Below are 23,051 nucleotides of genomic sequence, written 5' to 3'. Positions count from 1 at the left end.
GGCTGTAAAGAAAAAGCTTGAAAAGGCAATTCAAGTACAAATGATGTTGTGGTATCAGCTGAATTGTCACAGACTTGAAAAAAGCAGCTTTTATAGGCATAATCTCCCTCATGTCTAGTATGGAGCATTAATTCCAAAACCCACGACCCTCAAAACCCACAAAGGTAACAGCAAAAAAAGTTGTGTGCATGTGAGAGGAAGAGAAAACCCTACCAGGTCTGTCCAAGTCATCTCTCCCTGCTGCCTAATCAGGGATGTTAGGATGAGTACTGTTAGCTTTCATCCCTACTGCCACAGCTGTTGAGGGCCATGTAAGTCACTCTCCTATGCTGTTGTGGTGGGACCTGAGGAGTCATCTTGTGTGCATGTCCCTAAAGCACTTGTATTTCTATCCTGTGTATTTACTCATTTTTTTATTTGGTGCCTCCTTGACACTGATAATCACAGCATTAACACATTTATCCAGCAATTCTCATCTCAGAATAATTCTTCGTAGTCCCAACCAGGATTTAGGGTGTTTCCATTTGATTTGCCAGCTGAAAAGAATGTCAGTGTCAAGTCAGCAGATTACAGGCTTATAAACCAGGAACCTTAGAGGCTGCCAGTGGCTTGCCATGCCATTTTGCAAAAATCACTCAGTCCCTTAATGCCTAGTTTATCCACATAATAAGGAAAATACTGGCTGACAGCAAAGGAATGATGCAAGGTTAAATTTTTTTTGTAATTAAGTATTGAAATCCTCTGATTAAAGATTTATGAAGGGATAAAACAGCTGTAGCATTTGAGGGAAAAGATGTGTGGGAATATTCAGAATAGAGTGTTCTTTTTGTCTCTTGCTCCTAGCTCTAACATAACAGAAGCATTATTGCTCCAAAATTTCAATTTAAATATAAAAGCCATTTAAATTTTAAAATGTGGTGAAAACGGCACAGTTTTTAAACGGGTGGACAGCATTACATAGCATTTAAAGATAGGGGTAACCGAGATGACAATAGGCAGACTAAAGCTGAATTAAAGATGATCTTTACAGAAGCAGAATCCTTCATTGGTAAGCATCACACCAGTTCAGTGATTTGGAAACCGGAAGGGAAAGTGTGGCATAAGAGGGAGAAAGAGGAAAGAGAAAGTCTGGCAAGGACCAAAAAGAAAGCCTACACACAATGATACCCAACATTTACCAAGTGCCCCTTTTATTTCTTTCCATATGCAGGCTTGTTTACAGTACAGAACTACTTCTGGGATCCAGACCTACTTGCCAAACACCACCTGCAATAAAAGAAACAAGTGGGTTTCGTTCCAACTGCAGTCATGTTTGTTTGAGTTTTACTTCCGTGTTCTAGTGCCAACAAACTTACTTAAAAATAACCACATTAGTATTTTTTGGCATAGCATGCCATGTAGTACTTACTACTTTGCTGGAACAAAATTAAGCAAAGAATATAAGTTTGAGACACAAATACCGCATGTTCCAGAATTTACAGTGACCTTAACACTGAAGTAACTGACCTGTTAGCTATTACAGCATTTAATGCTGCTACTTGAAAAGGTATGCAATACTTAACTGAGGTGTAACTGCACTTCAAAAAGCAAGGATAGGCTGAAAGGCTGGAGAAGAGCAAGCTCATGCCCACTTTGACATTATTTCAAACAAGTAGCATCCTTGGTAAACTAATGGAAAATTCATTTAAACTAAAATGGTAACTTCATAAAGTCTAGAAGTGAAAGCAGGCACATTGTAGACACTTACGTGATGATATATCAAAATGCATATAAGATGTTTAGTATTCATAAAAATAGAATGAAGTGTCATGCAGAAATTATTGTAACATCAATACCATAAATCAGTAATCTACTCCCATACAAAGTATTATATTTGATATATTACCTGCCTGCTAAGAAATATATTAGACACTAAAATAGAAGCAAAAAGAAGTTATAGGAAGTGTAGGAAAAATCATCATATGGAGTTTGAAAATAACAGTATTACTTACAAAGAAAATATTACAAAGATATTCAACATAATGAGCAGTACTTAGAAGACATAATGGAAAGTCTTTTTTTCCTTTCTGTGCGAAAAACAAGAATAAGGAAATATTCAACAATACTGAAGAATAATGGCAAATTTGAAATGGAAGAAGGACAATATCACTGAAAACTCAAAAGTCATCCAGGGTTAAAGACTAACTGGATAATTATATAGGAAAAAAACAAAACCAAAGAAACGAACAAACAAAAACCCCAGAAGTGATAACAGAAAAGCACTGGAAGGGAAGAGGACTTGAAAACAATGCCAGAACTTGGGAGAAAAAAATCCATGAGAGAAAGCGATCTAATGTAGCTGCTGAAGGATGTCTTTTGCTCTTTTCTGGGGCAGACTAGTAGGTTCAATGATAATGAATAATCTCTGCTGCACTCCTAAGCTTGTTGGTCAAACAACTGAACTAAGGTTTATTTTTTCCAGACTAGTTTCTCAAGAAAACTCAAGTGATCATTGTCACATAAGCAGGTACAGAATAAGCAGGTTAGTTGTTGTTTTCAGGTAGGCTACCTAATGAAAAATAAAACTGAACAACCTCAGAAAGAAAATAGGCAGCACGTGAAGATGTTTGTATTCTGACTTCAATTAAACTGGGTTCTCCAAAGCAAAAGAACTATCTACCTTCTCTCCTACCCCACCTTCCAGTCCTTAAAATTTCCCATTTACCTGCCCTCCTAATACCTGGTTGCTCTGTTCGCCTTTCAGTAGCTTTCAATTTCTCCAGCCCCTCTTTCCCTCCTGCTGTTAAGGCAGCTTTCTTGCCATATACATGGCACTATCCCAGTAGGCCTGTTCCAAGCTTGTTCAGCTTGATAGCCCATTTATCTAACCTAGAGATGGTTGACTGTTACCCATCCTCATCCTCCATCAGCTTTACATCATTCCTAGTAAGAACTTTAAAAAGTAGTAAACATCCCAAAGAGCAAGCAACAGTTGATTAAACTGTTACTTCACAAAGACACTGAAGTTTCCCCACATTTTCTCCATGTACACCCTGTCCATATACTGTCATATCCTGAAATATGGCTAGTGATGCTGACACAAAACTGATTCAAAAGGCAAGATTCCCAAGAAAAGCAAGAATCTCTGCTTAGTTTCTCAAGCTTGTCTGTTTCTTATTTATTTTTAGAAGAAAACAGTGAGTGTAAAGCTACCTTCTCAAACTGAATTCTGGAACACAAAGATAGCATCTCTTATGATACAAAAGTAAGAGAAATCTCCTTTGGAAGGAGCTTCAAATTTGCAGTTGGGCCCCATGTTAGCCATTGAAAGGCTGGGTAGGTCAGATGAAAAAGTACAGGGGGAGGGGGGAGGGATCTACTTGCTCTTTCCTTGGTATCCAGGTTTGAGATTTGAACTTCACTGGCTATTACCAAATACTAGCACCAGAAACAACATACAGGTTTTAAGACTTTTCAAGCACTATGCAATCCTCCATCACCTGTCCCCATAAGTCCATCTCTGTTCCTCTCAAGCAGGCATCAGAGGTGGCCCATCGCCCCCTCTGCAGAACAGAGCCATTGCACAGCCATCCTGTACAGCAGTTAACAGAGTCCGCTCTGGGATGCAAACCAGAGCACTGAAATTTAAAACATAGCTATTCTAGGTCATTCTTTGCTTCACTTTATGGAAGCCTCTCAGTGGCAAAATGCTTGCATTTTGACTTGCACACACTTTAAAGAGGGGGAAAAACATTTTCCCAAACCTAATTTTCTAGGTATGAAAACATGTAACAGTTATATAGGACCTGGCTTTCAGCTGCTTCTGCAACACTCAAGTTGCAAAAAGGTTCCTTTGAAGCAACTTGCATACCACATGAAATTGTTGAGAAAGGCAAAATGCCAACGCACTCCTCTCTGTGCCCGTGCAGGCTAGTAAGAGTGGTGGAACCACATAAAGTAAAAATAATGAGGGCCTTGAAATATAAAGTATCTGAAATTTAAGGAATTTATTTCCGTTAAGGATTTGTCCTTCAAGGAATAGGGAAGTAAAAGGAGCTGCAAGATATAGCAGTAGGTTTTATTTTAGGTACAGACACATTTCTGCATCCATAAGCTTTATCTCAAGCTGCCACATATGAAAGCAAACAATTCTGTTTCATTCCATGCTCCTCTTCAAAGACACAGAAGTCACACAGAGACATCAGCAGCACTGGCTTAAAAGTAGTTGCCCTCTAGACAGATACCAGCTTCCATGTGTTCTGAACATCATTCCAGGAATCAGTCACCAAAAACATACAATAAAAAGCTAAATACTACTTGACAAAATGAACTTCAAAAGACACTGGATTTGGAAGAATTCCACAATGAATACTTTATTTGGTACATTTAAAAAAATAGTAAGTCTGGACTGAGTCTTTCTGTCAGAGTCTGAAGCTAGATTTTAAAAATTCCTACACGTGAAACAAAGCCTAGAATTTACTCTAAACGTTAGAGAATTCATAGTAGAGGTACTAGCACTGGTACATCTGCTTGCCACCTTAGTCCTTCCAGACATTCTTACTTGTATTAAGAAATAATATTTTTAGTATCTTTGTTCCAAACTGGAACAAAAAAAGCAAAAAGTTATTAAATTCTCATTTAAACACCATAATATTTTCAGCCCAAACATAAAACTGCTCTTAGCTATTTTACTACTAGACAGGCTGTAAAGATGCTCAAAAGTCCAACACCAGGGCCCTGACTTGCAAGGCAATCTAAACAGCATTACCCAAAGCCCTTCCACCTACAAGCAGTTACAGTGCAGCCTGCACAGCCTCCATTGACCTGACGCATTCCAATTCTACATCAAGTCAAAAATCACAGCTGAAGTACTAATCACGCATCCCCATTAGTACTTGAAAGCACATCTTCCTAGCCTTTGTGCCCAAACTGGAGATGGCACACCTCCCTCTCTTGCCTCTTCCACTCTTCCTGGAAGTTGCCACTCCCCATTTATAAGTAGCTTAAGGCTCCATTCCTGCTACTCTCCTTTTGGTGCTCAAGAGACAGAATCTTTCTTCAGGATTCACATATTAATACTGCCACCATCCCTCTACCATAATGTTCCATGGCACCTACAGACACCAGGTTTTAGCACACTGTTCTGTAACAACGACCAACACAGAATGGCTGGAGGGCCACATGCAGTTATGTACCAGTGGCAGCTTAGCCCTGTCCACCAGAGGAACCCTTTATGGCAAAGTATCTGTCCCGGGAGTTAGCTAGAACAATGCTGTTTACTACTGTACCTCAAAGCAAAAGCAGGTATGCTGTGGTGGGTAAAACCTGCATCACTGAAGAGCCAAAACAGAAGCTCTCACGTCCAGAAACAATCACCACCCGTGCAACTCCTGTGCAAGACTGTGTTTTACACTGCAGCTTCCCCGTTCCTCACACATCACACCTTCAGAGATTTTTAAACAAGAAACAGAACTCAGCTGCTGGTTTCAGTTACAGCACCTATTTTTGATGGTTTTATTCTGAACATAGAAGGTGGGATAGGTAACCAAGCAATGGCGAACAAAAACCTAAAGCTCATAGACCAAAATAAGCCACTTAGGGAGCCTGGAGCCATAACAGCCAAATTTTATTTGACATAATTATTTCACTTATTCTGTATCTCAGGTAACTTCTACCACTAGATGTTTCAGGAGTCAGCCCTGAATTCTCAATGGTTCTCACTAATATTGCATAATAGCAAATATAAGAAGAAAGCATGTACTAGAATTGAGATTAAAAAACTGCAATCTTTATCTAGATGTTAGAAAACCAGTCCATGTTTCTCTACTGTTTAGCAAGTGTTCAGGCAGAAGCTACACAACTCTATTGTGGCCAAAGGTTAACAATTGATTCATGAGCAACTGAACGTGCTTGGCATCCTGCCTGTCACAGTGATAACCCTGTCCTGTTGAACTAGCGCAGCAAACATTCCTGCCTGCAAACCTAAAAATTCTGCCCTACAGCTGGCTACATCGGTCTACAACAATTTGCAGAACGGGCAAGAAAAATTCTTGTCAACAATAAAACACCAGGATGTCTTCTGGGGCAGAAGAGGAATACCTGGGCTGTATGTTAACCTACTGTGAGTCGTGAAACCTCACAGATATAAAGCCACTGACCATGACATAGACAGGAAGGGGGAAGTACTCTCCTCACAACCTCGCCTTCCTCTCTAACTGCAATTCCAGCTGAAACAGCCACAAGTAACCTGCAATGGGAAATTAACTTCCAAGCTCACCTGATCACTACCAGCAGTCAGAGGGACACAGATGTTAGTTATTCTGCACCTGTGCACATAAACAGTCTGTACTGTACAACTTTGAATTTTAACCTACATAAACTTTGGGGGATGACCTCATCCTCAAGACTAGCAGGAAATGTTACCTGCCACCACCAGGTTCATCTGTACCATCCCCATGACCTTTACCCAGGAAACACGGTCATACTTATTACCAGCAATCCATTGTCTGCCAGTAGACTGGAAGAGGGAGGGAGACTGCTGCTGCTGAAAGCAGGAGGTTCACAGGCCACGGCCCAGGCTGCAGCAGTGGGCATCAGGGACACAGCGCTTCATCACCGGAGTCCTGCTGGCCTGGCGCTGCCCTCGCACTGGCTTTGGAAGGAGGTGACAAAAGGACCAAACACCTCTTCCCCCCAGCTTTACAGCATATGCAAATCGTAAGGGCTGCCACCTGCAATAAGCTGAGGAAGCTCAGGTCAGGTATAACAGTCTGGTGGAGAAAGGCTGCAAGATTCACGTGCCTGAAATCCAGTGCTAACAGAGCTGCAAGGCTGTGAATCCACACCAGCATCATCGCTGGCCAAAAAGAGAATTCCAAAACAAATCAAGCAAGACACCTCCCCTCCCCCCCCCCAAAAAAACAAAATAGAGAAGCCCAAACCAAACCAGAATCCCACCTAGATCCTCCTAAAAGGAAGTCCATCAACTTGACCCACGTAGCCAAGATTTTTCCAAAGAGTTCTACACAGCATAGACTTTTAAGGCCTGTACCAGGTACTGACTATCTTCAAAGACGATTTGGAAGTGATCATTCCATTTTCTCTTACTGCATTTGTAAACACAAGAGTATAAATCTACCTGCTGTAGAATCAGCAGGCATTCCACATTTCAGTTCAAAGAAAAATCAGAGAATCAAATTAAATTCTCTCGCTGTATGAAATAATTCCATATTCTTAAATCTGAAATAGTTCTTCTAAACGACAACAAAAAGGCATTCGTGAAGACTTGACATTATTATATTAAAAAAAATACACAGGGCCTGAAATGGGATTAAGCTACTTTATCCTACTTAAAAATGAATTATACTGGATAGAGACAAATATTTACTGCCGAGTTACATGAAAATATTGAACAGAAAACTAACCAAAATGATTGAATAAAAAAAACTTAGTCTGCCAAATAAACTTTAAAGGAATAAACTTTTGCCAAAAACAAACAGGAAATCTAGTATTTCACTGAATATGGATGCATGTAAATTGGACTGAATTGATTTAATAAAAACAGTCACTACAAACACATGTAGAAGCCAGAATGCTGGTATTATAAGCAATTTTTAAAATTACTTCAAATTTAGAAGGCAGGTTCCTCTCTACCATGATGCAAATAAATTTTAATTTACTTGAGCTACCAGAAGGTAGTAAGTTTCTCTGTCCAACAGACAGAAATCATTAATACAAATAAACAGATGCCTATTTAATGGCATCCAAACTTCAGCTTGCTGGCCCTTGATGAAGCTCCAGAGTATATAATGTACATCTCATAGGATTGGAAATAAGGAAGGCTGAGTCTATTTTTGATCTTTAGGATAAACCAAAGTCTTCTACGTAACAGGACTGTCATACAGTATCCTTTTTAACTCAGACATTTTATGTTCAACAGCCCTAATAAATTCTTCTGTCTAAGAATAACCTATTCAAAATTCTTACTAGCAAATAAACTGTAACTACAATACCTTGTAAATTGTGCAAATCACACACCAGATTACAGAAAAGCGTTACAGTTAGAGACAAATGAAACACTGTCATTTCACTTTAAAACTGGCAATTTGTATAATTTGACATGCCTCAAAAGAACAAGAGTAAAAAGAATCTGTAGGGTGTACAAACTCCTGAGGTCAGGGTGATAAATGAAACCACTTCCAAAATAAGCTTTCCTCATTAAGGCTTCTAAACCAGAGCTGGCTTTCATTCAGTTAATATCACTGTTACCAGTAATCTAAAATATTCTTGATAAAATATTTTTAGTATTGACTCCAGCATATTAAAACCAGTTGAAGGTCACTATGAGGATGAAAAAAAAAAAAAAAAAAGTTCAGACACAGGAAAGTTAACAAATTCATTCCTAAAACTACACAAAATATTTTGAGAACTCCATACTTAAACCAGTTCAAGATTAATTGTTTGTTTATAACTATCATGTTAATACATTATAATCTGAGCATTAAAAAAAGAAACAACATATCCCGTCAGTTCTGCCATTACATCTACTGAATTCTACTTACTTGTCCCCACAGGCACACCCGAACTACTAAAAGTAGGGTCAGTGGGTTTCAGTTAAAAAACAGAAACACTGTATATATAGTTTTAATCAATTTTATGTCATCCCAGCCTCCCTGAAGAAATATTTAATTTGCTTAATTAGACAGATGGCACTGTCTTTGTATTTGTTCACTGCATTTAAGAAAACTTTTTCATTTTCTAGGCCAATTCATGTGCCCCTAAATGACAATTCAGCACTACAAACTAAAGCAGAGAGAAACCTGTTCTCTGAATGTAAATATTTCATACCAGTCTTTTTAAACAGTCAACTGTTTAAACTCTTCATTCTGTGTTGGTGTAAAAATTTATTTTATTTATTTAACTTTGGCATATTCTTTTGCATATCACTTCAATCTCAGAAGAAATAATGCTCAGGAATCCTTTATATTCTGTTACAATCTTCTGACTTCCATTATCATACACCATCTTGAAATGGAAGAAATTAAACTTAACCATGAAATGATACAATATAAAACACACATCTGAATCACAGTCACATCATTAAGAACTGAACTGACTTCATGAAATTCTAAAAGAACAATGAGATTTATGGAAACACAAAAAAATGAAACACCTAAAAGCACTAGGAATGGCAGTGTGAAAGGTAACAGGGGCCCCAAGTTTTTCAAGTGCATGGGATGCATTTCTATGCAAAACAGAGCAGACAAACAGGACACCCCTTAAAACATACACTGATTTACACACACACACAAATATAAAATTATATTTTGATTAATCTCCTGAAGCCTGTGAAATGATTCATGTTTACAACACCTGACTAACCTCAGGTGCTTTGCCAAAAGAGAAGAGCATTTTTTTTTTCCCTTCCTCCCACTAAGAACAACAAGGATAAAAATGCAAAGGATATAGACTCAAACCTGGACAATAATACCTATGATTTGCCATTATAAGAAATAGCTACATATTTTCCAAGATAAGGCATGATTTCATTCGCAACTGAGCTTTTGATTGCTAGAGCAATTTCATTATTACTTCAGAAGGCATTACAAATACTTCCACTCTTCATCCCTCATAATAAAATCTGATTAAAAACTTTTGAAATAATGCAAATATTTATTCTCTTTGATAAGAATTAATCATCAATTTGAAGGCAAAGTCTGCAATGACCAAGAAACAATCCTACCCTTCACATCAGGATCTTTCACAAACCTGGAATGTAAGTACTGAGAGAAAGCCAGTGTTAACAGTATGTGCCAGGAATATCCAAAATTCACTGCCCTAATTATTTAAGATAGCAGTACTCAACTTTCAGGCAGGTATTCTAATCAAAAAGCAAACTTTGAAAAACATGGCACTTAATAAACACTGTACATTTAAAGTTACAGGTTGGAAAACTCAAAAGGGTTAGTAAGAGATCAGTACATAATCCTTATTATCTGAGGCATTTAGTACATGAAACACTGGAAAAAACACAGGGTTTCAAATGAAACATTAGTCTTTTTGCAAGGACTGAACACTGATACATACCTGAGATAATACTTTTTCTCAGCACTGTTTACAGACTGTCAGCTTCAGTCAGTCATTAACCGTTCTCATGATTAAGCCTGAAGCATTCATAAGCATTCAGAAGCAAAGCACAGTCATTAAAAAGGACCACGATTGCCCTCTCCCCATTTGCTGAAAAAAATCATTAACACCTTCGCTCCTCTCTTTCTGCCTAGGGAAAGAAAGAAAGGGGAGGGAGGAAGATTAGAGCAGAATACCGCCTACCTCATTGCCATCATTTCCTCCCAAGAGATCATCCACACATAGAAAAAGGACTAAAACTGGTCTCTAAATTGGTTTCGGTGCTTCAGACTGGCTTAAGAGAAACAACCATAATTAGCTCATTTTACTGTAACTGATGTAAGTTTGAACATTTAATGTTAGTTGATTTTACATTGATGTTAAAAGCACTTGCTCCTGGAGAAGCCCTAGCATGACCACATCCACTTGGTGCCATCATTCTTTCACATGTTTCAAGATAAAGGCTGTAAATTTAAACACCAAATATCAAGAAACTATAATTATGATATTGTATCCCAGATAATTCCTAAAAACAGGAAATTGATGTTTTAATAGAGTTGCATTATTTTAATTAGCTCTCAACAGTAGTCCTTGGCTACACAACTTCTGTGGCTGAGATGACAGCAGCTTTGCATAATTACATTTGCAGACAATCACCTTCTGGGTTTCCTCCCATCTAGAACAAGTTAATTGTCTTGCTATATAAAGCCAAATTAAATACAATGTTTCAAGAAAATATCCCTCCTCAGATTAATTACTCAAAGCAAAGCAGAAACAGTTATTGCAAGCATGATTTTAATGTAAGTTCTTATAAAATCGGAGCACTTTTGGGATGGGTGGATTAAATCTGTAAATTTCTCCTCAGAGGTATGAATTAAAAATCTCTGCAGTTTTGTGAGATATTACATTTATTAAAAGAGCCCTGACATGTTCCATGACTCCTACTTAAAAGTAACTAAATTATCAGGAATTATTATGCTTTATTTTAAAACTGCCTTCAAAATACTGCTTATCACAAAATGATTTGTGGTCCAATAGCTTCAAGAAGTTTGAAACTTTTCTGTAAAAAACTTCCACACAAACCAATCGGAATACTCACTACAACTGCTCTTGGTAACTAAATTTTGTCTCAGCAATATGCTGTGTTAAAACAAATTATCATAACATGTTAGATAATTAAGTAGGTCACACCGTTTCTATCAGATTTGCCTTAAAGCTCTTCCTAACAAATCTAGTTGCAAGAGAAGTGTTTGCCTTATTTTCTCTAAAAAGTTGTTCATTTACAATTATATATTAGGCAACCCATAGTCTTTGAGAGACTCAACACATTCTCTGCCAGTTATATCAAAGTACAAAAGATGTATTTTATATTAATTTTGTTATGCTGCAGATACATAGAGAAGCCTTTGTGAAAACACCATCATTTACAACTACACAACTGAAATTCTTTCCATACTTGGGAAGAGAAGGGGGCTGAAGGGAGTTTTATTTACCACGAAGCTGCTATGACTTTACTCTCATCATTGAAATGCTCTTCGAAGCTCCCATGATCTTCACTGTTATATGTATTTGTATTATGGCTGTGCTCAAATGAGCAATGTGCAAGGCATGACACAAAATCGGAAGAGATCCATCTTTACAGCGTAAGCATATATTAGCTATATTTACATATAATATTCATTTAAAAATAAAAATGTTTTGACTGAAATAAAATGCAGTGCAAACAATAAAATGCAAAAGTAGCATACTCTTTTTGTTAAGGGATATAATTTTTAAAATAAAATAAAATAAAAATCTGTAAAACTGCAAGCCTTCTGCTTCCTTTCCAGTTCATCAAACATAGGTGTGAGAAATTAAACTTTTTCCTAAGCTTTTATTCTACTCATCACCACAGATCAAAAACTTCAAAGTTTGGAAATACTCCCATTACTCCTTATTTACCTTATAAATGAGATATGAAAATGCATGCAAAGAAGTGGTTCTAGGAGTAAATGCTATAGAAGTGTCTCCATTAAAACTTAACAGAAGAAGAGTTCTAGCGAGGCAGTGACGATGCATCCTAACTCAATATTTGTTATTAATTACTGTGTATTTAATTGCAGGTGCTCACAAAGTTTAAAAAATAACACTGATCTCTGCTTACTACAAAATATTTTAAGCTGGAATCATAGTATTAATTAGTCACTAGTAACTTATTTTTGCTTTGAAATAATATTTACATAGTATTACATCAGCAAACATGTCCCAGACAGTACTTCCTAGGGGTACATTAAAACCAGAAACAAGCACATACAAGGTTTAGAGCAACATCAGAAAGAAGTTGTTGTATTTTAGCTGCACGGTGCTGACAAACTTTCGCTCTTCTACTTTATACAAATGTAACAGTAATTACTCACATAACCTGACACCAGTTCCCACATTGTTCATTCCCACAAACTATATAGAAGGGGATGAATTTCTTCCTGCAGCACTACACATAATTGCTGAAATTCCAGTGTCCCATCCTTCTGATCTCTTTTCAGAATCAGCCATAAATGCCTTCTTCATATTGAGCTACCAGTAAAACCAATTCTTACAAACCCTGGCTGCAAAGCAGGGGTTTTTTTGCCTGTAGAAATTTTTAATCAACACATCTGCTAAGTCATGTTTTTTAGATTGCTCTATCCAATTATTTTGGATATTTAAGCAGCCACTTCTCTTCCCAGATTCTCACAGTACTCCCTATTACAACTTCACCATCCTGGTGACTCACTCCTTTTTTTCCTGCTCCCTTTTCCAAGGCTCTTTGTCATCTCCCCAATACTTCAGCTGCCACTTCTGTCCCTGACACCTTCCAAATTTAGGTACCGGCTATAACATGAAATCTTATCATATTCATGCATTTGCAAGCCAGAATTTTTTTATACAAGACTAAGAAATCCTGGCCATTCCTAATGGACATATTCTCAACCCATTTCAAGTTTCATTTTGGCTTTGTGGAAAACGCTACATTTCGTATATTTACCACTCTTCAAAAATCAGATCTGTCTCATTACCAAGAAGTACAACTTTTTACATGCTCATTTTAAATTCTATGAGGGAATAGTTGATAAATATACTAGAAGAAATCCCATGAAACAGGACCACCTCTTTTCCCACAGCATTCAGATTCAACAAGCTAAAGATCTCAAACTTAATTCGTGGTTACTCTATTATACCAAAACAGTTTTCTCACTTAAAAAAGGAGGAAAGGGAGACAGATTAGTCTTTACAGTAATGATGAAAAAGGAAATATTAAACATAAAATGAGATACAATTTTCAAATTTTCAAAGGGCTACTATAATAAGTTAACAGACGGGAACCTTAAACTATGGTATCTGTGTTATCAATGTCCTTTAAAGTGAAGAGAACAAGATTACATATAAGATACCTGTGAATTTGTGGACCTGTTTTCCAGTTTTGGTATATCATCTAAAATGGAATAGACGCAGGGAAGTATCAATACACTAAACAGCTTTTCTGCATAGAGAAATACTTTGAAGCTATGTGAAGCTGTGTGAACAGCTTTCATAACGTTTAAGCTTTTGGCACAGGAAAAGTAATTTTATAAGAAGTTCAAATTAAAATTATAATGGCTCTAGAAGTATATAAAGACACAAAAAACCTCCAATGGATTTCAGTGGACCAAGAAACCATTTCCCCTCATGCATGACATGTTTGGTACTATAAAGAAATTACAGCTGGAATACCAGAGACTGTGGGAAACTACTACCCTCTAAGACCGTACATGATACTTGAAAGTCTGATTTATTCCTGTTTTAGCATCCTAAAATGTCAAAGCCCTTCCCAGTTTACTTGTGTTCCAACAGATTAATTTTGCCATCTAAGATAGAGAAAAGCACTGCAGTTCCATTACAGAAGCTCCCAAGTGTTTGTTCAGCCTAAACATATATTGCAAACTTCACATCATAAATGTGTTATTCTAGAATATTCTTCCTTTTGCATTGCAGGCTAAAACCAGCATAATAAGGATCTAGAAGACTACAGAAAATTTCATGTGGTTTTTAATTCAAAATGTCAAAAGCTAAGTACACTACAGGCTTCACTGGATTTCTTTAAAAAAAATAAAGATCATCAAAAGCACAGAAACCTGAACACCAGACCTACCCAGATTCACTTTTACAATTCACCTTATTTCCAAATGCTTGTGCTTGAAAGATTCTTAAAGATTTTTTTAACTACTTTAATTATCCAAAATATGTTACTAAATCTGTGGGCATGCTCAAGGAAATTTAAAAGGAGCTTCAACAGTCTTAACATGTTTAAATGATGAACAAGTACCACAGTTGTAATCAAATTTCCTCATGATGGCAGCATAAACCATTCTGATGAAGTGCTAAATGACAATACACACTCCTACTCATACAGAACAGTGAGATCTCAACTGCTCTAGAAATAGTGTTCACTGATTTTCTCCCTCTTCACACTGCCATTTCTACACTACTTGAGAGTCATCTATTTAGTCCCCAGAATTCCATAGGAGTATTATTCTACTTCACACATACAATTTATCAAGAAAGAAGATGTACCACCTTACAGAGTATTTTGGCAAGTGACATATAATTTTATGCACCTACCCCATATGCTCCATTAGATTTTGTATCATTTGTACATTCTATTTTGAAAAGCCTATGACAGCTGCACAATCTATGCATTTGCAAAAACAAACTCAATCTCCTGCTCAGTTGCAAGTTTCATATTTGTCTACAGCCTTTAAAAGTGCACTAAGCCCCCACTTGTTTCTCTCTTAGAACACCTATACATAGTTTAAACATCAGAAGTACATCTTTCTTTATTTCATCTTCATATTACTGACTAGCCGTGCTTAAATATACCTAAAAACCTTACAGTTTTTAGTTTGACACCATCTTTGATTAATCGCCAACTGCTTAAAGGAAGCAATCTTGAGACTCCATCAAACTAAAGATAAACTGCCACTCACCGTATTTCTAGATGTTAATAAAGACTCAAAGAACAAACAGAAGGATAGGAAAAAGAAAAAAAAAATCAGTCTATTGTAGATAAAATAGAAGCTAGAAGAAACACAAATGAAATGCATTTCTAACCCATGAAACACTGAATGGATGTATTCGTTCTGCAAGTTTAACTCACAGCACATGTTGCAAATACTACAGCCTGTATGACTTAGCAGTTCACATGACTTGGCATTCCTGGACAGAGCAAACAAACATGCCTGCACACAGATGTAACAGCCAAAAGCAGCAGTGAAGGGTTTTTGGCTGTAGTTAAGCTTTTCCTTAACTATCTCTTTTCGTGTCTTGGCAGTTTTATTTCCACTGTGGTAAGGCAGGTGGTTAACACCAATGTTCTCAAATCAGACTCAGATTACACTGACTGAAAAGACTGACCATATCTTAATTTGAGGGTTTACAATAAGAAGATTAAAAAGAACCAGCAGCATCTTTTTTTTTAAGCAACGTACTCACTACATAGCATTTACCACATCAAAGAAAACGTAGCTTTAGAATGAAAGCCCATCTCCCAAACATTTATTGTTTCTAACAGAATTATTATTCCTCCAGAAACCTCCCATTTTCTTCTCCACACACCCTTACAGTACACCTATTCTGGCCAAGACAATAGCAGAGCTTTACCACGCTTCCTCTGCTAACAGCATTTTTCAAATGAGCAACTAAGACTGGGAACAGCTGGAGCTTCAGAAGAGGATTGCCTCGTTACCAACAGCAATAAACAGAATGGATCAAGCAGAGGAAAAAGCAAAGTTCTCCATCTAAAAAAAAAGTTACTAGGTTTAAAAATCACAGCCTGAAATCGAAGACTCTGCTGCTGGTATGTACATTTGTGTACATTATTATATAACAACAACAATGTAATAACAGGAGTCCTATATGAATTTACAGCATTTTGTTCCTTTAAGTAATGTTAGCCTAATTCAAGAAACATGATGAGGTCAATTGGGTTATGTGAAAGAACTACCCAGATGTAATTAGAAACCATGACTTCTACCATTTTCAGCAAGGCACTTCTTCAAACATATAATGAAATATTCATGGCCATATTGTGACAGAAGAGCCTACAACTAACTTAAAAGAATCAAGGGGAATTGCATGACAGCCTGTCAATTAAAAAAGAAAAAAAATCCAATAAAAAGGTGTAGTTGGCAAGACAAACTTTCACTCCCAAATTATTTTTTCCTCTAGTCTTGTCTCTCATTGTTAAAGACTAGCAGAAAATACTAATTTTTACAGAAATGTAACTGTGCAATAAATATAGAATGAAGAAATTTTTTTCAATTATCAGACAAAAGGTTTCATATGTAGGAGATAATTAGTTAAACAAAAGTTAAAATTAAAAAAAGTTTTAAAAAGCAAGGGAAATAGAACATTCAAAATTAGATCCAAACCATGACCTAACAACTGAAAGTACAGAAATGCAGAAATAATGCATAATGTATGTCCGACAGTAAACTGATCGGTAAGCGGGAGGTACCCCAGCATAAGCCACCATTGTATAATATGGCAATGAAAAAGACAGCATTCAATGCCAGGATACATCATGACGGGTATTTCCAGAAGAGACAAGGAAACATTTTAAGCAGTCTTTAATTGTGTTTCGGCAAGGCTTTATCAAGAATATTATGCACCATTCTAGATAATCCAGATTTAGAAAACATCAAATAGGTGCATGTAAAAAGGACCTGTATCTGGGGAAGAGATCAGGACACATCAAGTACTCTGTCATTTGCAACAAGCTAGGGCACATCTTTTTTGTAAAATGTAGCACAAGGCAGAGAAACTTGAGCTAAAGCAAGCCAAACTAGTGTCTGAACCAGACTGACTGAAGATGGAACACTATGAGACATTTGATAGCCCAGGCACATCATGATGCAGACATGACTGTACTGCTTTTGGCTGAAAACTAATGCCTCTGACTTGCATTGTGCTACACAGGAGTATGAGCTGGGCCTCATATACAATCCACTGCACAGTGTAGACATGCATTAACATGAAGCTTATTCAACCCTTTATTTTGTAGGGTGTAGGACTGCTCTGTTTAAAAACAAACCAACCCACCAGTAATACAAATACCAGAGAATGGAAAGTTGCCTTCGTCAAACAACAGGAATGGCAGGAGACCAACAGATACCAGATTGCCACTAGTTAATGCAAGTCAGAACCTAAAACAGAGTTCCCACAATTTCTTTATTTCTAACACAATTTGGTAGGTACAGGAAAAAGGAAGGAAAAAAAAAACCCAAACAAACATAAAAAAACAGATGCAGATTAATCAGTCTGTGAGTTAATTTAGATGATGTGGTGAAAATTAGAAGACATGATTGAGTCAATACCTGCTTGCAGACACCAGCCTATTGTCTGCAAAAATTAGAAACAAAAGTTAATTCATATATTTACTAGTATTTCATAACACTGTTCATGCAAAGAATTCATGGCTGTTTGTAACATTGATAAATATTTTGGATTCTACTATACCTCTGAAGCCATGAAACTTCTTCAGTTGTGCAAACACCTACTTGTGAACTTCAAAACTTCTGAATCAAGAATATTCAAAAGAAGTCTTTGATCTGTAGCATACTAGAAGATAATCTGTTACGAGTTTGCCATGCTAAGCTACTATGCAAACTAGGATTTAACTGTACTTTTTTTTTTTCTTAAAACTTCCAGTAAGCGAGAGCTAACAAGCATTGCTGTAGAGCAGAGGTCAGCAAATTCTCAAAACTTCAAGTCACATTTCAGTTTCTTGAAAAAAATACATTACATTATGTAATACTTAAAAACTGTTTAGATTCTGAAAAAAATTGCTTTACATCCACAATAGTCTACTTACACACAAAGCTCTAATTGGGCAATGCATGTTTCTTGGACCACGAGAGTTCAACATCTGTCCAGTTGGATGTCTCAGACAAACAATGATATCTTCCTCAGCTAGGAAATAACTTTTTTTTTTCCCAATTATTTTTAACATACATGGGTTATCTAGTAAAAACTCACCAAGTGCTAATCACCTTCCATCTGTGGTCTCTTCAATCCAGCAAAGGAATCTGACCTGAATTCCTGCCTCCATCAATCTGGTTCCACCAATGGTACTGCAATCTCCTCCTTCCTCCCCTCTAACCACACGAATGACGAGGGCATCATAAGTTGGGTATTTTCTTCTTGCTGGCAAAGTAGGGCCTCAACTATCATACACAATTTCATTAAGAATATACCTTCTTCCGATATGATCCTAAGTCCAGAATGTCAGGAATCCCAGCTTCCTCTGGAATCACTATATTATCCCAAAAGTATAAAACCCATTTTGTTGCAGTTCAACCCATACAGCCAGGATGCCTGATCTGCTGAGAGAAGGACGTTTTAAAAGCTTCAGATGATCAAACTAAATCTAGAGAAAGGAAGAAATCCCTGCTTCATCCATAAAAGAACAACTAGCAATACCCAAAATCTTGCCCCAAACTAATCTGAGGAAGACTTTGGTGTATAAGCCTTACACTTTTCCAGAGAAGAATCAGAGAGACATAGAAAAGCCTAGACTGGAAGGGGTTTCAGGCAATCATCGAGCCTTAGATTAGATGATCCAGGGTCATCCAAACTGAGTCTTGAATACTTCCAGCAAGGGAGATTCCACCCCTCCTCTAGGCAAACTACTCCAGTGTTTAATTGTTCTCACAAAGAAGAATCACCTTTCCTGGCTGACCAGGGATGACGGTGAAGGCTTGTGAATGCTATACTTGGATGGTAGCACACAGTGCTTATAGAGCCCCTTCAAGCCCCAAAGCACATAAGCACAATCCTTGACATGCATGGGTTTTCTTATGAGTGCATTTGTCAGGAGTGGGGGGACAAGAGGATAGATTCGCTAAGCTCTTACCTATGCTAGAAATAAATATTGTGTTAAATGAAACATTAATATATTTTTAACCAATCCAACGGAAGTACCAGACTTGGCCTTAGAACAGCTGACAAGAACAATCACACTAGAATATATTTGGCTAAGAGGCACTTGCTCATTAGCACTTCTGCAAGAAGAGTAACGTATAGTGGCATTTGCCAGGGAGATACACATTTTCAATATTTTGCGCCAGCCTTACCTTTAATCAAACTAAAAGGTTTTGGCAGGCAGCTAAAAGATGCCATTTGCAAACACAGGTGATATTTAGCATCTTTATTAAGACCCCAGCTCCTGGAATCATGTAAGACTTAAGAATGCCTGCTTTCATCTTAAAAAATGTTCCTAATATTCATAGTTCAAGAGATTAAAAATAGGCCCTGAAGAGCTCAGGAAACAGATATAAATATCTGGGTATAAATAAAAAGTAAGCGCTGTGCTGGTTTTGGCTGGGATAAAGTTAATGTTCTTCACAGTAGCTGGTATGGGGCTATGTTTTGGATCTGTGCTGAAAACAGTGTTGATAACACAGGGATGTTTTCGTTACTGCTGAGCAGTGCTTACACAGAGCCAAGGCCTTTTCTGCTTCTCAGCCCACCCCACCAGCGAGCAGGCTGGGGGGGCACAAGGAGTTGGGAGGGGACACAGCTGGGACAGCTGACCCCAACCGACCCAAGGGATATCCCAGACCATATGTCATCATGCTCAGCATATAAAGCTGGGGGAAGAAGAAGGAAGGGGGGGATGTTTGGAGTTACGGCATTTGTCTTTCCAAGTTACCGTTTGGCGTGATGGAGCCCTGCTTTCCTGGAGATGGCTGAACACTGCCTGCCAATGGGAAGTGGTGAAGCTATTCCTTTTTTTGCTTTGCTTGTGTCCGCAGCTTTTGCTTTACTTATTAAACTGTCTTTACTTCAACCCATGAGTTTTCTCACTTTTACTCTTCGATTCCCTCCCACATCCCACAGTGGGGGGAGTGAGCGAGTGGCTGTGTGGTGCTTAGTTGCCGGCTAGGGTTAAACTACGACAGAGCCCAGTAAATCTAGAAATTGTTAAGCAATTCTACATAAGTAGTATAGATTACAGGCATTCTCCTATACTCCACAACAAATTATAATAAGGTCCACAATTACGCTATTTTAAAAATAATCTTTTTTTGCATTTTACTCAGAAGATTTTCATAACTCTTAAACATTAACCATTTCCTTTGTGTGTTCTTTTAGCTTCCTCCCCAACAAAAATTCAAAATTTGACCTTGTAGAGACTGTAGCTCAACATGAATTTAAATAAAACAAGTGCAATTCTTTGGCTTCACTGTTTCTCAACTGCCCCATCCATCTATTCCCCATTTCCATTCCTCTAATTTAATACATATTCTCTTATAAATAAGCAAGCCATCTAAACTGCAGACATAAGCAGTGCAAAAACTTCCATTCAAGCAAATTCCATGAACAAGCAAAGGCTATTTGATGATTTTCTCACAAAGCTGTCATAGTCCTTCACAATGAAGATCAACAGGCACATAAAACTAACTAGTTGAGCCAAGCACAGTAAAGTCTTGAAGAAGAATTAGAGCAAGACAATTACAGATGCCTGCACCGGCATTTCTAACTTGACTGTAACTTGGCTTGAAGTTTTGCTATAGCATGACTGACAGTAATAGAGTTCTTCAGTAACAGTGGTTTGATTGAAAAAAACAAAACAGTTTTTTTAAAGCTTAAATATTTACTTACAAATATTTTAGCTCATACTCAGAAAAGCACAATAAACAATGAAGAATTCAACAAACATCTCTCTTACAGAGCTCTCTACCTTTCTTTGAACACATGCGCAAAAAAAATCCTATATGCCAAGCATTCACCTTCTATGTTTGTCAAATTTACAAAGTTCCATACTTGTACTATATTATATAAGCAAACTGAGACAAAACAGATGAGCACTTTGTGTACTAATGCAATAAGATGCTAAAATTCAGGCTTGCCTTTAAGGCTGCTGATTTACCATACCTTCTTATAGCCACTCTTCACAACACAGAACTAAAGAGGAAACCAATGCAAAAGCTGACCAAAAGCTATGCTTAATAAGCATTCTAAATTTACTACAAAAGGCAGTTTTAAACAACACTAGACTGGAGAGCAGAGCTGCCATTTGGAGAGCTCTTGACAGGCTGGAGAAATATGCTGACAGAAACCTCATGACATTCAACAAAGAATAAGCCCATACAGCAGTAAAGGTTGGAGGCCAACTGGCTAGAAAACAGCTTTGTACAAAGGGACCTATGGGTCCTGGTAAAGAAGTTGAACACAATTTATTTATTACACAATTTTCATTCTGTATCTTGACATCTCCACTACATTACAAGAGGCAAATGCAGAAAACAAACAACTAAAGACAGAATCTACACCAAGAGATTATTACACACCTTTAAGTTTTCTAGAACAAGCAGTACCAGGAAAGCAGGGGAAAGCAACAGATAGCCCTTGTCTCAAAATCACAAACTAGCGCATCAAAATAACTAATAAGGACTGACATGCTCTTGCAGAAAAGCACAAGCTGACAAAACCAATTACAGAAGCCTCAACATACTTTGCCGACTAGAAGTTCCTTGTCCCCATCACCTCGAAACAGGACTGACAAAAATCAGTTTCAACAAGGTTCAGCTTCTGTGCTTTCCCAAAAGGCCCTCCTCACACACAGATCTCCTTTGGTACTTCGGCTGCACTATCCAGAAGGCTAGCACATTTTTGTTATTTTCAAGAAGCTGAGTGTTCCCATTCAGAATAAAGATGAAGCTTTAACAAAGACAGAAACACAAAAGTAAAATTACACTATTGATGCTCATTGTCTATCTGAGAGAGGTACAAACATTGAGCTCTGTGAAGTATGAAGATTTAGAAGTTATTTCTACTTTTAAAATATGTTATGTTCCTCTAAAACAGGCTTGGATAAGAATTTTTTAAATTACATTTTATTTCAGTATTGCTGTTCTCCTAATATCTCAGAAATACTCATGAACCCTAGATATAACCATACACCATTGTATTCTACAGATTCATCCAAGAAATTTTCTTGGCTTAAACCTGTATTCTTTAAAACATACTTTTAGTCATTGATTTTTATACTCTTCCTGAATGCCATTTCTGAAGATAGATTTTGTCTAAATTTTATTATCTTGTTTACTTCCGTAATTTTATTCAATTCTTGCTGAACTATTTTTGTGATATTGAAAATTTTAGCCCCTCATCAAAATAGAGACACCTAAAATGACAGTCATCTTGCATTAATTACAATTTGATATTTCCAGTGAGGAAGAAATGCAGAGAATAGAGTGTGTGACAGGCAGATCTTTAGGAAATCCATCAGTCCTATAAAAAATTTTTACTGTTACATTAGACAGTAGTCTACTATTTAGAAATCCTCACAACTGATACACTGGACCTTAAATGCATAATTATCTCTCACTGATTACATGCCATAATCACCACCACATTCTACCCATATAGCTTCTTTCTGGAGATAGAGAGTTACTGTTACCAACTGCTCCCCTCCCAAAACCACAAAAATGTACACACTTTGTCAAATACAACTCTTAGGGCTTAACATATATGTGGGTAAGGTTTGTTATAAAAAACCAAGAACAAAACATCCCCAACAAACAACAAAACAAAACAACAAAAACCAACTCTCAATTCCTATGCTTTGTTGGATTTCATTAAAAAATAGAAGTAGGACAACATCCAAATTCACCACCTCAAGTTAGAAATATGAGTTTGGTTTGACATCTGTGGAAACTACATTGCAGCTAGTCAATACCACAAAGATCAATAAACTCAGTAACAGGCTTCCTTCCTAGACCTTTGCAAATAACACCATATTAGCATAAAAAGCAGACAGTAGAAGACTGCAGATTAGCTGCAGCTTTCAACTTGACTACATACACTTGAAGAACAATAAACAATTCATCTCACTTACTCAAATGAACCATTTCAATTTGCTCATCAGGAACTATATATGGTCAGGT

At 37.2% G+C, this 23,051-nt stretch overlaps 1 protein-coding gene across 11 annotated transcripts in view; it reads right to left on the bottom strand.

The window, feature by feature from the left end:
- PLEKHA7 (pleckstrin homology domain containing A7) overlaps nt 1-23,051 on the bottom strand; it is a 165,639-nt gene that overhangs the window by 112,057 nt on the left and 30,531 nt on the right. The window lies entirely within an intron of this gene.

The sequence above is a fragment of the Haliaeetus albicilla genome, chromosome 16 (genome assembly GCF_947461875.1).
Source record: "Haliaeetus albicilla chromosome 16, bHalAlb1.1, whole genome shotgun sequence".
NCBI lineage: Eukaryota > Metazoa > Chordata > Aves > Accipitriformes > Accipitridae > Haliaeetus > Haliaeetus albicilla.
The sequence above is the reverse complement of the archived record's forward strand: the minus strand, read 5'-3'. Positions and strand labels throughout refer to the sequence as shown.